This window comes from Panulirus ornatus, chromosome 20 (genome assembly GCF_036320965.1).
Source record: "Panulirus ornatus isolate Po-2019 chromosome 20, ASM3632096v1, whole genome shotgun sequence".
NCBI classification, from domain to species: domain Eukaryota; kingdom Metazoa; phylum Arthropoda; class Malacostraca; order Decapoda; family Palinuridae; genus Panulirus; species Panulirus ornatus.
This window is the reverse complement of record NC_092243.1, coordinates 54,368,812-54,386,381: the sequence shown is the minus strand read 5'-3', so window position 1 is coordinate 54,386,381 and position 17,570 is coordinate 54,368,812. Positions and strand designations below refer to the sequence as shown.

The 17,570-nt window shown below is 43.1% G+C and overlaps 1 long non-coding RNA gene across 1 annotated transcript; it reads right to left on the bottom strand.

Annotated features, from left to right (window-relative positions):
• Positions 1-8,007: 8,007 nt before the first annotated feature.
• Positions 8,008-9,166, bottom strand: LOC139755809 (uncharacterized). Its single transcript, XR_011714167.1, has 2 exons — positions 9,110-9,166; positions 8,008-8,590 (listed from the first exon to the last, which is right to left on the bottom strand). It is a non-coding gene; the product is annotated as an uncharacterized lncRNA (long non-coding RNA).
• Positions 9,167-17,570: the final 8,404 nt, after the last annotated feature.

Sequence of the window (17,570 nt, the reverse complement as noted above, 5' to 3'; positions counted from 1 at the left end):
CTGACGCAAGAGATGGGATCTTGTCTTCTCTTACCCATCCTGTTGGTGGGGGCACCAAAGAGAATACAGAGTGCACAAAAAAAGTCCAAGAACCGGGTCCCTATGACTGGGTTATGATTCACACAGAAAAATGCTAAAGAGGACAGGACGTAACTGAATGAATAACTCAGAAATCTACACAGTATGTGAGTTGTTTACGAACGTTGAACAACGACGACTGAATCATGTGTCAAGATGTATAACAAATGAACTACTGACATTAGGCGAAGTTAGGATACCTTTTTTTTTGGTGTCTGAGGTAGAGCAATGTCATGGAAGAAATGCTTACACATTTAGAAATGTGTCTCAACTCTATTTTGACAACAGGCAGGTACATGATGACGACATGTGTGAGAACAGCTCTTCTAGCAAAGTTAACATCTAGTTTATTCATTGTAAACTTACGGGGAAAACTACTATGAGTATCTATAGCCCGTCTGTGTTTGACAAGAAAAACTTATCGAGGAATCTAATGACCCTGGCAGTGGAACTGTAATACATAGCATATATGGCTCTTCTTGTCTTATATCATAATATACTCGAAAAGATATTACGTTCTTTTTGAATTACTGTTTTCAGGCAAAATTCTTTCGCTAGTTCATCAGTTTCATTACGCACGCTGTGTGCAGTATATCCGTCAAAAATGTAGAGAAACTAGATTCTAACTTCATCATGAGCAAACTTGGTCATACCTGTGTCCTGCTTCAGACACAAGCGTATCTTGCTGAAGGAATCTGCGTGAAGTTGGTGAAGAAAGAGAGTCACTTACAGTCAGCTTACGTATTATGAAGATTTTAACAAGTTTACGGGTCTTATGGAGAGCAGAGAGTTCAGTTTGGAGTGTGGATGCCTGGGTATCGACTCTGACTCGCCTGTTCTTAGCAAAAGCCGTGGTTCGAATGCTAACACTTGCGGGCAAAGACAGTTTGTGTGTGTCTCTCAACCTCATCGAGGTATCATAAATGCTAAGACTTAGGGAAGCTATGTGGTGTTGTTTGATCTTTGACCCCCACGTCCTTCAGAGTACGACAACAGAAAAGAAAAAAAAAATCAAGACATGGTCTCTCAATGCTGCATCAAGGTACATGTATGCCAAGCTTCAAGTCCATCGGATACAAACATAGAGGAATGACATTGTGCTGGTAATGAAAATGAGAACATTAAGCACGGCAAGAACATTACAGCGATGGTAATTTGTTCTCTCTCCTATGGAGGGAGACACGATTACCAGTTGGATAAAACATCCATTGTTTGTATTTTACATAGCATGTACGAATTACCGAAATGTTTTGATAGAAATATGAGAATTTTTGAAATACTTGACATAACTTGTTCTTGTGCCTGTAGGTCAAAATGTATATAACCCTTTACACAGAATATATAAATTTCTGACGTATATGAACAGATGTATAAAAATTTCTGAAATATTGGAACTGATTTTTTTAATCGTGTCAGCAGCGTGTTGGAGATCTCTGTCAAACTTCCTGCTAACTCAAAAGTCCTCTACTACAGTTACTGGATGTAGCCGCTGGTGTTTCAGAGATTCTCTTTTAGAGTATATCCTTTCATGAAATACCTAGCACCACTGAAGGTGTGCGTAATATCACCAGACGCCATTTGTCTCGTGTGGTAGGGGTGAGCACAAACTGATAAAATCATCTCTCATAACACTGAGCAAAGGGATGGTTATTAGCTATAACACTGAGCAAAGGGATGAGGTTATTAACTGAAACACTGAGCAAAGGATTAATATCAGCATTTCATGAACTGAACATGGGGGTTAAGACCATCAGTTATAATACTGAACATGGGAACATAATCATTAGGTGTTCTACCGAACAAAAGAGGAAAAGACTAGCAGTTATAGCACTGGGAGAAGAGGATTAAAGTGAAGGATATAGCACTGAACAAACGGGAGTGATCAACAGTTGTAGCGGTGAAAGAAAATAGGGGTCTTATGAACAGCACCAGACATCATCAGGGGCTAAAGAAACTGACAACAATTTTGTCATTCAATGTACGGGGTATATCTATGCTCCGGTGTGTACTAGTGAGCCAACCTCAAGCCCTCATTCCTGGAGCCAGCCCTACTCGCCCTCCACGTTACGACTGACAAGCCTAAAGTATCCTACCCAACCTTCTCCTGCGGCTCAGATGACCAGGGGCCGTACACACGCCCTATGGGAAACTCATCAAGGCTCCTGGTGAGGACAGGAGACAAGCCCATAAAAACTGATCAGGCAGAGGTGAACCACCAGCTCCTCTGGAGGGTCGGATGTTGACACAGGATATGTCCGCCATTTCTACACTCATTAGTAGACTGCCAAAACTTGAGCCTTTCAGGGCCAGGCTACCGCAATGACCATCATTATCTGTTGCCGGAACCCGATGAGTTGGTTGGTTGGTAAGGTAGACATATGAATATCCTCCTACGTCGTTCCTCAGTATGATACAAATGTTGTGTAACTCTGTCTGTGTCCTGCTGTATTAGTGGTCAACACTCGCGTCATGCCGTATTAATGTCAAAGTTTCTATCACCTTTATAGATAGTGTTGTGTATTGTTAGTTACGTTGGTTACATTTGACCATTCGTTTTATTAACCCCACTTGAAACTCTGACTGATTTCAAACCATCCAGCCAACGTTGCCTGTGTTAACCTGCTAAAACGCTCGCCTGTTAGTGGAAAATCAGAACAGATGGGAGTCTCTCAGGAATCAGTAGGTTTCAATGAGTATTATGATATATCGGTGTAAAACAGCCTGAGGCATGATGAAACATTTCTTTTCCTCTGGATTGTGGCCTCATGTTGCGTAATTATGGCCATAACAGTGGATATGTCAGAACTTCATTTCCTTGACCACTTTAGCTTTCTTAAGCAGGAAATTAGCTTGAGATATCTTTATCACTTTATGACTTGTTGAATACGTACACTTCTTAACCCTGACTTGCTTTGATGATGAACGGTTTGACTTGAACCTTTCATGACATGTGTTGCAGCATCACCAAGTGAGAGCGACAAAATAAGCTTTTGATGAACAAGTGAAGCTGTTAAGATGGAGAACCAGGAACAGTAATGTGTGCTCATCACTAACATGTGATAATCATGATTACTTTGAGGTAATTAAGCCCACCAGTAATGCTGACTAAGTCTTGATGAGGACGATCGAAGGAAAATTTTCTTTCGGTACGAACGAGCAAACGTTTAGCTGCGATTATGAAACAACTCAGACGTTGACGTCATTATGATAATGACTCAAATAGTCTTAGCCAATAAAGCGAGTCCCGTATGTCTGTCGACTCCCTCCAAATGAATGTGGGGATTTATGACATGTTAACGGTACCATCTTATGATCATGTAAGCTAATCACCGAACATTACAGCAGTACACTTGGAAAGACGAAGAAGGCAGACGATGTTCCGCCACTGGCTTAAAGCTAAGCGAAGTCTCCGGTTTTTGAGAAATTCGACGAATCCATTTTGTTGGGACTGTTTGGACTGGCTGCCTTTGTGAGTAATCGGTTTGTATGTCTCAAAGATGGACCCTGAACCTCCCAGTAAGGCCGGTACGTCAGCTCACAACTTCACGTTAACCCAGCATGGTACGTACGTCAACACCACTGGAAAAGAACCTCATCATCGAGACAAGATATAAGCCTGATGTTTGCATCTGATGGTCTGACCAACAAGCCTGTGACGTGGGAGAGAGGGTGTATAACCTGTTCATGCTGTACTAGGTTAGGTCATGTTGCTTCACAATGGACCAGGTTGCATAAGGGATGGATTGAGTTGACCCCCATGTACACTCGTGTGTTCCACTGATGGATAATGTTTGTGGTAAGTGACACGAGTGTTCTTTCTTGATAAGTGTGAACGGTTGATCATAAAAGGATTTCTTGTTTGCACACAGCACAGCAAGGAACAATTACTCGTGTGTGTGTGTGTGTGTGTGTGTGTGTGTGTGTGTGTGTGTGTGTGTGTGTATTATGACACCTAGTGTGTTTCACAGAATTATGATTCCGGATTCCGAACATGGCATACAGAGTTGTTTTACTGGCAAGCAGGTATTGCTTAAGGAATTACGTTGTGTAGATTGTACACGAAGCTCTACCTGTGTTACGGTCGGGGGTTGAAAGACGGCTCGCCAGTACCTGGCGTCCAGTTTTTGTTAGGTTATGATCTAACGGGCAACCCCATGTTCGGTGATCTTGTTCCGATGTGGAATCTCCCAATCCCTCGATGGACAGCCGATCTCTGACGTCAGAGAGAGAGAGAGAGAGAGAGAGAGAGAGAGAGAGAGAGAGAGAGAGAGAGAGAGAGAGAGAGAGAGAGAGAGAGAGAGAGAGAGAGTTGCCCAGCACGCAACATGAGACTGTTACTTTGAACGTAACACAGTGTGCCAGAAGGTCGTTCTTTTAATTGTACATAACCCAAGTGAGGAAAGGACAAGTGACTAGGACGTCTTTGAGGCAAGCATCTCGTATGGAGACTTTAAGAGTACTCACTGTGATGTTAGACAGTCAGCATCTAATCAGGACGAACTGTGTAATAATTGTGGCTAGTATAGCCTGCTCATTGTAAAGCTGACACGTCCTTCCTCTTGTGACGTAGTTGTTGTTGCTTAGACATCTGTGACTTGTGTCAGAGAGGTCAAGGAGGGTGAAATGGCCACTAGGAGTTTCAGGAGACCAGTTTGGAGGCTGGCGAAGGCCCCTAGTCTCCTCTGAGTATTTGTGGGATACTGCCAGTGTAACTAGATGTTGCTCAACAAGTGATCTGGTGCCCATTTATGGACACCTCTCTCTTGTTTAGAGTAGTGACTTCTGCCTCTTCTCTTGAGCGGAGTGACAGGTCAAAGTCCCCTCGAGGTTTAATGAAGGAGATTTAAACGTAGCCGAGGCTTGCCACAGTAAAACGACTCCTGGTTGTGCAGTGGATTAGGTTCCTGACCTGACTGGTAGAACTGCTCACTGATATCCCTTACCTAGAGTGAAGCAGTTTATCAGTCAGTCAGTACTCCCGCAGAATCTCTGGGTGATGACGTGGGTACTCGAACTGTACTCAGTGTCCTTCAGATAACTTAACCTCATGTTCAGGGTCATGAGGCAAAGCGCACCCGCGTCGCACTTCCCTGTGTCCAGCTGTCGTGTGGGGAGATAGGTAGCTCATCTATAATCATACCTTGTTGTCGGGCGGCATCAGGCACTATAACGTTACCTACTCCACCACATTATGCCGTAAGCTGTGGTAACAGGGAAAGAATGTCTGTTGACCCATTATAACCATTTATGACCGAAATTACGACCAAGAGTCACTTGCTCTGTTGTAGGGAGAGGATACAAAGGTAGCATTAGAGCCAGGGTACATTAGGTTTTAAGATTCACAGCCAGTTAGAAGCTCGATGCAGTGACTTCTGTGGTGGGGAGTTTGGCCCAGCCCGTGCCACTCACCCTAGTCATCTCCTCACATCGGACAAATGCTCGTGTCTTCCACAGCACTGGCTCCTCCTGCCTGGTACCGCTGATGGTCTTCCATAGAAGGTGTGGCCAAGCTTTGAAGGAAGTGTTCTTACAGATGCTGCTACAGTTGATGCCGACGCCAGGAATGGTGACCCCGTAACCTGGAGGGAGGCTCTGCCGACATCTACGTAGCACTACCTCCAGCCGACGCCTCTGTTGTCTGTTGTTCCGAATCTTCATGTATTCCTGTGGCTGGAGCGGCGCCCCTGGGTGTCCCTCCCCCTGCAATTGCAGAGGTAGCACCGAGACCCTGTCACCCAGACCTGTGCCTTTCTCCTACTAACTGAGTCTGCCCTTCGTGTTTGGCTACCAGCGCTGCTGTGTTATTGGCCACAACCCACCGTGGCCATCACACTATGCATCCAGAACATGATTGTCGCACAGTTGTCTGGTATGGTCCAGCGTCGGCGATGGCCCTGAAATCCGGACATCTGGTTCTATAAAGATACGTGCATGCCGCACGTCCCATGCATAACCCAGGTCCGGACATGTGGTTCTATAAAGATACGTGCATGCCGCACGTACCATGCACGACCTGAGAGCTGTTTAGTCATGATATTGACCGATGCGGTCGCCTTCGCAGGTCAGCAGCACGAAGTGTGGCGTTCCAGAGGAGAAAACGACGGCAGCTGGAACCCCTGCCATTATTCCCCGACCCTACCTCGGGCTACGCCAGGATGTGTTGTTATGGGCGAGTCAGGAGAGAGTGGGAATTATCTATGGTGAACGAAGGGTATCCATGTAGTTGTCTCTAATGTGATGGATCCGAAGATGTAGTAACAGGTTGGCATTGTATGTGTCTGGTTAGGTTAAGCACATAGTCCCCTTTATTTTTCATGGAGAAGATAATATAAGCACGGCAGTTTGATGGGCTAACAACAAGCCAATATATCCAGGGATTAACCTTCTCATCTTCAACCCTGTAAAGAACAAGCCTAAAGTATCAAATCCGGCCCTCCAGGATTGCTCATACAACCATGTTCTGTTTACACACCCTGTGGGAAACCCATTCAGAAGGCATCCGGCAAAGGCAGGCGACAGACTCTTAAAACTGATCAGGCGCTTTTGAACCAAACCCTCTGGAGGATCGAGTACTGCACTAACAACATTGAACCTTTCGAGGTCATCCTGATACAGTAGACATCATCCTTTGCATGACACCCAGTGGCGCTGGTCGCACTTGTTCTAGAGATGAAATGCAGAACTTTAGAACTCAGTAATCCTAGACTCATCTCTTGTCCTCTGAGCAGTTCCTTCTCGTGAATCCAGTCCTACATAATGCTTTGTGTCTTGCCTTATCTGTGTTAAGAATTTGTGTCCCAGTGTATTAAAGTTGTCTCACTCACTTTTGAATATATATATATATATATATATATATATATATATATATATATATATATATATATATATCATCTCGTGTAATGCTATAGTTAGGCATAGGTATTGGATCAAACCCTTGGTTTCTGTTGACCCCAACAGAGCCCCTGACTATTATCATAAGATCCAGCCAGCGTCTCCTGTGTTGCCTCCCTTGCGGGAGGTTAGAACAGCAGGCTGAACATGTAGTACGACGCAGATATATGGATGGAATAAAGTGACACTGACTGACGTTGTCTCACTGACAAAGTCTTTCAGGAGCATTTGCTACCCCAAGCCTTGATGGCACGTCCTGGCCACGTGAGATATAACACCTCCAGCCTTGATGGCACGTCATAGCCACGTGAAGTATAGCACTTCCAGCCTTGATGGCACGTCCTGGCCACGTGAGATATAACACCTCCAGCCTTGATGGCACGTCCTGGCCACGTGAAGTATAGCACTTCCAGCCTTCATGGCACGTCCTGGCCACGTGAGATATAACACCTCCAGCCTTGATGGCACGTCCTGGCCACGTGAAGTATAGCACCTCCAGCCTTGATGGCACGTCCTGGCCACGTGAGATATAACACCTCCAGCCTTGATGGCACGTCCTGGCCACGTGAAGTATAGCACCATCAGCCTTGATGGCACGTCCTGGCCACGTGAGATATAACACCACCAGCCTTGATGGCATGTTAATTAATTAGTTAATCAATTAGATACAGTTTTCACGTGAAGACACAGGTTTGGCTGATTTATACCAAGGTAAACACTTTTGCTCCTTGCTTTGAGTTCTTTAGTAGATTTCCCAGTACTTTTTGATGAGTAGATGCGTCATACCTTAAGGGTATCATGGTTTTGAAAGTGGTGTCATGTAAACTGGAAGACTATCTTTCATCAGGTTAATAGGTTCGTTTAATTTGCCTTTCATTAGTAAACTACGAAGGAATAGATAAATCATTCCTCATAACATATAAAAAGGTTAATAGCTGAAATGGTAAATTCCTAGGACCTCTTTCATGTGAATTTTTTCACCTTTCACAAGAAAGGAGACACCAAGCTGTTTCATCAATAGTTTATGAAACGAAGACAAACTGGGGAGTCTTTTATTACTAAATGAATCATTCGAGTAGAAAATACAAAATGTAACATGAAGCTGTTGTCAGAAAATGATCAGTTGGGAGTTGATGGGCAACACATGATATCTTATGGAAAAATGAAAAAAAAGAAGACACGTTCTGTGCTTTTGACACAACGACTCATCTACGTATGAAGGAACAGGTACAGGTCAAACAACAGCTTGGGATCACTCTCCACAGTGGCAATGATCCCAGAGGTATCCCAAGACTCTTGGGGCCCTAAAGTTTACTCCTCGACTTTCGGTCGACGAGTTTATCCACGACTCTTGGTCGTGAAGTTTACACCTCGACAGTCGGTCAACGAGTTTACCCTCGACCCTTGGTCGCCGAGTCTAATAGCCGTGGAAACCCCCATGGAAACCCCTATGGAAACCTCCATGACCACCACCGTGGAAGACTGGAATAGGGACGACGTGAACGCGTGGACGCGCAAATCCGCCGAACTTCTTTCCGAACTTCTTCCCCTTCTTCTTGAAGGGCTCGGGGCTGCCGAGGACCGCCGTCAGAGCCAGCAGGAGGACCACGAGGAGCGACGTCTACAGGAGAAAGTGGACCAAGACGATTAAACAAGAATATAACACACTCCCCTCTTGATCAGGTAGAACACACACACACACACACACACACACACACACAAGTATTGTTCCTGTGTTTGAAATCTTCAGAAAAACTATCTAAATATATGAGAACCGGACCGTCTGAATCAGGACTCATGTATGCAGTGAAGCATTAAGTGAAATGTAAAATTTAAAAGACAGTGATATAAAAAGGGAATTGCTGAGAATATGACTTGAGTACAGAATAAATTGGATATATATATATATATATATATATATATATATATATATATATATATATATATATATACATATACATATATAGCATCTGACAACCAAAAAGGTACTTAATATCTTTCAGCGATATCTGTTCCCCACCCCCATACACGCACACACACATACACACACACACACACACACACACACACACACACACACACACACACATCCAGCAACAGTGTGAGGATGGACCTCCTCCTGTTCAAGACTGTGACTTACAAACTTCATTTTGGGGTAGGACTGTGTTGCTGTGGCGCCTGTTGTGTCCCTCCTGGCCACAGCCTGCTTTATATACTACCACCAACCTGGTGCCTAAATGTTAGAGGAGTAAATTTGCTTACAGGTGCGATCAATGAAAAGGAAAGCCTGTAATTGTCACCCTTACCAGCGCTTGGAGTGCCTGCCTGCTTCCGCTGTTGATAAAAACTCACCCCCACAACCTCCCAGATGGGTGTGCACTTCAGCCGTGACCCAGTCTTTAACACATCCACAACAAACAACTCTCTGAAGATTTTGAAGAGGATGTTTTATGAGTCGGAACTGATTTGCTTGAGTTGCTGCACATACACATGGGAAACTCTCTCTCTCTCTCTCTCTCTCTCTCTCTCTCTCTCTCTCTCTCTCTCTCTCTTATTTGTAGAAAAAGAGAGAGAGAGAGAGAGAAAGAGAGAGAGAGAGAGAGAGAGAGAGAGAGAGAGAGAGAGAGAGAGAGAGGAATTGTAACATTAATATTAGTGAAGACCTATGCAAACTGGAATGCTTTGTCGTAGGGAAAATTTGTAAACACTTCCTTTTCCTGTCCACATAATAAGATCTGATGCCACGCATGATACCAGACCAGAACAACACCAACCCGAACACATCATTCGGTAACGCTTGTCTATCAATGGTGTCTGAACTACGTCTCTTCCTTACATATCAGCTGACTGTTCTACATCTTTAATCTTATTCTTGTATCTCACCTGATGATGTGATCATTACACGAAAGTGCACTTGGGAACTTATCGTATTTCATTTTCCTCATGGTTATCAGCATACATACATGCATATATATTGGAAAGGATCACAATTTTGCGCGTGATAAAGATATTCCTATGAGTCCACGGGGAAAATGAAACACGAAAAGTTCCCAAGTGCACTTTCGTGTAATAATCACATCATCAAGGGAGACACAAGAGAGAAATACAACATGTATATCAACTGACTGTTATATTTCTCTCTTGTGTCTCCCCTGATGATGTGATTATTACACGAAAGTGCACTTGGGAACTTTTCGTGTTTCATTTTCCCCGTGGACTCATAGGAATATATATATATATATATATATATATATATATATATATATATATATATATATATATATATATATATATATATACTTGATCGCCGTTTCTCGCCTGCTCGAGGTTGCACTCCGAGTGAAAATTCACCTATGGCCAGGCTGTATCACTGGGAATACACTCTCGTCAGAGAGCATCTCACTCCAAAGGAGTCTACATTTCCTTGCTACTGAAAGTATCGCAAGCTGCAGAGGCCTTTAGAAAAGTCCAAGGTAAGAGTGGGACTTTTTTAATGGAGATGATTAGCCTCGACTGTTATACCTCAAGAACAACATATACAACAAGGTTATGAATGTGGTAACAACGATGCAAGGCTAGAGCCTGCGATATCGCCAGGCCAAGACCTTAATGTCTCAGGTCAGGTCGCAGTGAGTGAGGTGACGCAGCAAGGTCATAATACTAGTCAGAGGTAAAAGGTCACCCGGGTTTGCCATCTGATAAGACTTTGTGATGAGTCGTTAAGGCATTAGAACAAGTCTCTCGGAAACGTGTTTTCATTTTCATATGTATTCGCATCTCTACGTTGCTTCATCATTTATAGGTAGATACGGATGTAGACAGATAGATAGATAGATAGATATAGATTAAGATAGATAGATATAGATTAAGATAGATAGATATAGATTAAGATAGATAAATACAGATATATAGTTACAGAGAGAGAGAGAGAGAGAGAGAGAGAGAGAGAGAGAGAGAGAGAGAGAGAGAGAGAGAGAGAGAGAGAGAGAGAGAGAGAGAGAGAAACTTGTCTCCTGACTCTATTCTACACATATAGCACATGAGTTCTCTCCCTGTCATCAGTCCTCCAGTGATCTGTCACCATGGCAATCTAGCGCATCTTACGAGGAAGACTGACCAACACATGTGATTATCCGTAGGTGATCAGAGATCTAGGTAATGATGATTGATAATTCAAATGTCGTAAAGAAGGAACAGAGGGGGCCAGGTGAGGATATTCCAAAAAAGGCCCAGTCCTCTGTTCCTAACGCTACCTCGCTAACGCGGGAAATGGCGAATAGTTTAAAAGAAAAGAAAGATATATATATATATATATATATATATATATATATATATATATATATATATATATATATATATATATATATATTCCCTGGGGATAGAGGAGAAAGAATACTTCCAACGTATTCCCTGAGCGTCGTAGAAGGCGACTAAAAGGGGAGGGAACGGGGAGCTGGAGGTCCTCACCTCTTTTTTTTTTAATTTTCCATTAAAGGAACAAGTGAGGAAATTCCCTTAAAGGCTCAGTCCTCTGTTCTTAACGCTACCTCGCTAATGCGGTAAATGTCAAATTGTATGAAAAAAAAATTACATTTTATATATATATATATATATATATATATATATATAGTGAATTGGAATGATGTGGTATACCGGGGTCGACGGGCTGTCAAGGGATTGAACCAGGACGTGTGAAGCATCTGTGGTAAACCATGGAAGGTTTTGTGGGGCCTGGGTGTGGAAAGGGAGCTGTGGTTCGGTGCAACACACATGGCACTTCACTTCCTCCAGTTTTTCTCCACTCAAACTTACCTCTCAGTTTACTTGTCCCTCAACCCTACTGAAACTAATAACCTTGCTCTTATTCACATTCACTCTCAGCTTTCTTCTTTCACACACTTTACCAAACTCAGTCACCAACTTCTGCAGTTTCTCATCCGAAGCAGCCAACAGCGCTGTATCATCAGCAAACAACAACTGACTCATTTCCCAAGCCCTCTCATCCACAACAGACTGCATACTTGCCCTTCTCTCCAAAACTCTTGCTTTCACCTCCCTAACAACCCCATCCATAAACAAATTAAACAACCATGGGTACATCACGCATCCTTGCCGCAAACCGACATGAATTAACCCTAAACTATCCAGCCATTCACTGTTACCTACCGTTCCTATCACAACAGTAGATGATACACTTCTACCCACACTACTTCTACTCACTGAGTGAACTGCCCCACCCCGTTACCCCCACCATTCACCCCCACTGCAACTCTCCCTTTCCGTTTCCAGTGTTCCAGACCCCAAGGTCGCTTAGCTCCCGAAGTGTTTGTTAGCGAAGCAGTTAGCTGAAGGAAACTTCTATTCCGTACTGTTGATGTCACTGATCGTCTTAATTTACACGTCTTTCTGCTAATTCTTCTGTTACTCTTCTCTCTCTCTCTCTCTCTCTCTCTCTCTCTCTCTCTCTCTCTCTCTCTCTCTCTCTCTCTCTCTTCTTTCTGTACCTTTTTTTTCATTTCTGAAGAGGAGACTCTGGTGCTCTGGCCTTAAGCTTTGGTAGCTTACCTGAATTTTCCCATCTCTGAAGGTGTGCTTCCTGTGAGAAAAAAAAAGAAGAGAGAATGGCTTGGCGCAACCCAAGTGGAAGACTTGTAATTTTGTAAAGAAAATTTTCTCTTTTTTCTCTAGAGCTGAGGTGCATGTGTGTGTGTGTGTGTGTGTGTGTGTGTGTGTGTGTGTAATTACAGACTATTTGCTTTACGGAGAGCGAGTGTTACACTTGCGTTGCTTGTATGTATTTACCTTGTATATATATATATATATATATATATATATATATATATATATATATATATATATATATACCAAGCCTTTACTCCTTTGTGAGTATAGACACACACACACACACACACACACACACACACACATATGTACGCCAGCCCAAGCTGTGTGTGTGTGTGTGTGTATGTCTGTGTGTGTGTGTGTGTGTGTGTGTGTGTGTCCATGCATATAAGTCAACATAGGGGGGCCTCCCTCTCCCCGAGTGTCTAAACCTGGCTTCTCAGGGTCACTGAGCATGTCTAATTAAAGTGCAGCTGACACGTCCGCGTCGTTTTCCAATCCCTCGGCCGCAGTCTGTGCATCACTTGCCCAGGTAAAGGACACTTCAACACCCCTGCACCGAGACTCGTGATTCTCAACCGATTGGCGAGTCTCTCTCCTACTGCTACCGCTGATTCTCAAGCGATTGGCGAGTTTCTCTCCTACTGCTACCGCTGATTCTCAAGCGATTGGCGAGTCTCTCTCCTGCTGCTGCTGCTGCAGATTCTCAACCGATGGCTAGCCCCTTCCGCTTGCCCTACTTTTCACGCGTGTTCCAACCTCCTGCAGATGCTTCAGGTTAAGCTGAGAAGTCCAGTATAAGCTAAGACTCTGTCTGTTTCTTACTAGATAGTACTATGGCCAGCCCAGGGTCACCACAGTCACCCACGAGGACAGCAGGTACGAGTAGTTCTACTGCAGGGAAGGTCAGGCTATTGAAATCTGTATTCCAACGTAGAATGAAAAAAAAGGAAATTTGGATGGATGAAACGCATTATTTGCATAAGTGAACCCTCAGCATACAGCTTGAATTATATATATATATATATATATATATATATATATATATATATATATATATATATATATATATATATATATATTTCTTTTTCTTTCATACTATTCGCCATTTCCAGCATTAGCGAGGTAGCGTTAAGAACAGAGGACTGGGCCTTTGAGGGAATATCCTCATCTGGCCCAATTCTCTGTTCCTTCTTTGGAAAAAAAAAAAAACAAAAAAAAAACAAGAGGGGAGGATTTCCAGCCCCCCGCTCCCTTCCCTTTTAGTCGCCTTCTACGACACGCAGGGAATACGTGGGAAGTATTCTTTCTCCCCTATCCCCAGGGATATATATATATATATATATATATATATATATATATATATATATATATATATATATATATATATATATATATATACATGCTGATCATTTCATTTAATTGCCATGAAAATGGAATCTCAAACTAACCTTTGCTGAACTTCAAAACGACATCTCGACAGGATCCTGATTTCTCTACAGTACTGACTTTAAAAACTGACTTACCTCCCCGGGACTTTCGACGTACCTAGTGATTGCTCTAGCTGCACAGATTGTGGCTTAGAGGCAGACGAACCCGAGCACATGCCTGACCTAATTGTAGTCTGGTGATAGGAGAGCACACGAAGCTCCATCCTTGATTTTTCAATGTGAAAATCATCCTACCTTTTTGTTTCTCTTTTTCATCTCAGATTTACGAAACGTTTAGAGGCGAAATTGTTACTGTCAGCTGTTCTTTGCGGTAGGGATGTAACCGTGAGAGATGATGATAGAAACAGAAGGATCTGTGCGTGGCATCTATGGACCTGAAGAAATTATAGGATAGGAATAATAAAAGTGCCTTGTGGAAGGTGTTACTACTATGTGTTTTAGGAGGCAAAGCTATTAAAAGCAGAAGAGTTTGTATCAACAGTATTAGCAGCGTAAGGCGTGTGTACGAGTAGCTAGAGAAGAGCGGGAGTGCTTTCAGGCAAAGGTGGTTCTACGGCAGGGGTGTAGGATGTCACCATGGCTGTCTAATCTGTTTATGGATAGGGTGATGAGACAAGTGAATGCAAGGGTTTTCGGAATAGGGTTTGGTCTGTCAGGGGTGGAGGGTCTTGAGAAATGAAATGACACGGCGATTGTGGCAGATTCGACCGGGAAGCTGCGGAGTATAGTTTCTGAGTTTAGGCGAGTGTGTGAAAGATGAAAGTTGAGAATGAATGCGAGTTAAAGTAAGGCTATTAAGTTTAGCACTGGAGAGAAACAGGCTAGTTTAGATGCAAGTATGAAAGGAGAACACTTGGAGGCAGTGGAGTGTTTTAGACACATGGGAGTGGTAGCGAAATGAACCATGAAAGCTGAAGCAAGTCATAGGATGGGTGAGGGGGCGAAGATCCTGGACGCACTGAGGGTTGTATGGAAAGTCAGTTCGCTGTATGGGAGGCCGAAAACGGGTATGTTTGAAATTATGGTAGTACCGATAGTGTTGTATGGATGCGAGGTATGAGATTCAGAATATATGGAGGAAGGTGAATGTGTTGGAAATGAATGTGTGAGGACAGTATGCGGTGTGAAGAGAGATATGGTAACAAGAAAAGTATGGAAGAATGGCTGAGAGAGCTAAGAGAGGGTGTACTGAAATGATTTGGACATGTGGAGAGAATGAGTAGAGGTGACGAAGAGGTCATATGTGTCAGAATTGAAGGGGTGGGGGGGCAAAACAAACTGGAGATGGAAAGACATATTAGAAAATGTTTTGTGTCCAGAAGGATGTAAGACGTGCGCGGGAGAAAATGAATTGGAGCGATGTGGCATAAAGGGATCAACGTGCTGTCAATTGACTGAACCCAGATTTTTGAAGCAGTTCGGGGAAAGCACGGAAAGTCCCCTGGGGCTTGGATGTGGCTAAGGGGCTGTAGTTTCTGTGCATTACACACGGCATTCAGAGCATGGATGTGAGCGAGTGAGGCCATTTCTTCGTCTATTTCTGGCGCTGCCTCGTTAATGCAGTAGACAGCGAACAAGTATTTGACGACTTAAACATATTCAGCTTAGAAAAGAGAAGGTTAAACGGTGATTAGATACAGGTATTCAAAATTATCAAAGGATTTGATAATCTCCATTTAGACAGCTACTTAAAGGTTAACTGTCTAATTTCACTCGTAATAATGGATACAAACTCGTGGACTCGAATGAGACGAAGAACCTTTTTCAACAAGATCGTGAAGAAATGAAATGATTCACCAGTTAGAGGCGTAGAGAGCAGTATCATTCATACGTCTAAGAATAGACGTGATGAATATTTCGCTTAAACTCTACGGTTGACGTAACTTGCCTCTCCTTACTTACATGAAAAGTGTACATTTTTCACTCTGAGACATCTGCATGACCTCTATTCTTACCACACTAATAGATGTATGAATTTTTTACATCTCTTCCCCCTATCACAAACAGACTCGATAGGACTCACTGGTCCGATGCCATTCGAATGATTTTCTACGTTCTAGAGAGAGAGAGAGAGAGAGAGAGAGAGAGAGAGAGAGAGAGAGAGAGAGAGAGAGAATATACACCTATTGATATCAAGTAAGCCAGACACTCTGTCGTGGACTTGGGGTCCAGTAGCACACGGGATGAAAAAAAAAAAAAACTAGTTACATCCGAAGACATTCCGACCCTGGGTTCCACTTTCTCCTAGGCAGACCTTGGTGGAAAAGGTAAGAAAAAAAAAAGGACTGTTGGAACCAGTAGGACCAGCAGACCTGTCATACGGGCTACCTCTTCCCCGGGATTCAATGTGCCTGACGAAACTTCCTAGTGCGAACGGGGTCTTGTTAAGGATATACGAGCACTCGAGGGTCTGTTGGGAAGACACCAGAAATAGTTTTACCGAACATATTTCCTTTGTTGAGGAGGCTAATGTAGGTTCACTTCCTGTTATCTTATTTGTTAGTTTAAAGTAGCAACTGATGTATTGCATTTGTCACTAACAACCACACACACACACACACACACACATGTATATATAGTGGCGTATGAAGTGGGGACAGGGAGGGCCAGGCATCAGATCCCAAAAGTCTGAGAAGGAACAGAAAATGAGAAAATTCGATTTTTCCTCAACCATCCTAGGACTAAATGTTACAGACAATGGGCCCCTGAATATGAGAGAGGAATCGACTTTCCTTAAATCATCCCAGTATCGAGTTGTCCCTTAAAATATGAAGGGTGCGGAATATTTTCTAACATTATCGTTGCTTTTTTTTATGATTATGTTATAGTGCTGAAACTGCTCTAAGTAAGTGCTCGTTTCAACAATTACTACATGGTCGTATACCATGGTAATAACATGGAGAGAGAGAGAGGCAAAACTTTGCTGTAGGTTACTGTGCGTCGGACGGGAACTTGCCCATAGAAGTTCTCATTTTCTAGCTATGTAGGAAGAAGTACTTTCCCTTTTCCTTCTATGCCTCTCCATCCCTTTTGCTCCCTCCACTTATTCATTTTTCTCTTCCCTCATTTTCTCCATGTGTCGAAACCATTCCAACACTCCCTCCTCAGCTGTTTCAGTCATACTCCACATACTACCACATCTGTCTCTTACGCTGGCATTGCTTACACTACAAATCCTCCTAACGCCACATATCTTCCTCAGTCTCTTCATCTCCATCACGTCCAGCCTCTTTAATTCTTTTTTGCTTATAACGTCCAAGACTCACTACCCATACAGCACCGTTGGAACCAATGACCTTTCATTCCACACGCACCTCAGTGCACCCAGGACCTCAGCCCTCCTCATCCACTTTATTGTTCACTTCATTTCTGTTCTTATGACCACTCCGAGGCATCTAAGTCACTCCATTTCCTATCTGTTCTCCTCATTCACTTCACACTCTAACTGACCTGTCTCGTCCCCCCAAAAGAATTATAAATGAATAAATAAAACTCATAACCTTATTTTCATTTATCTCCTTTCATACT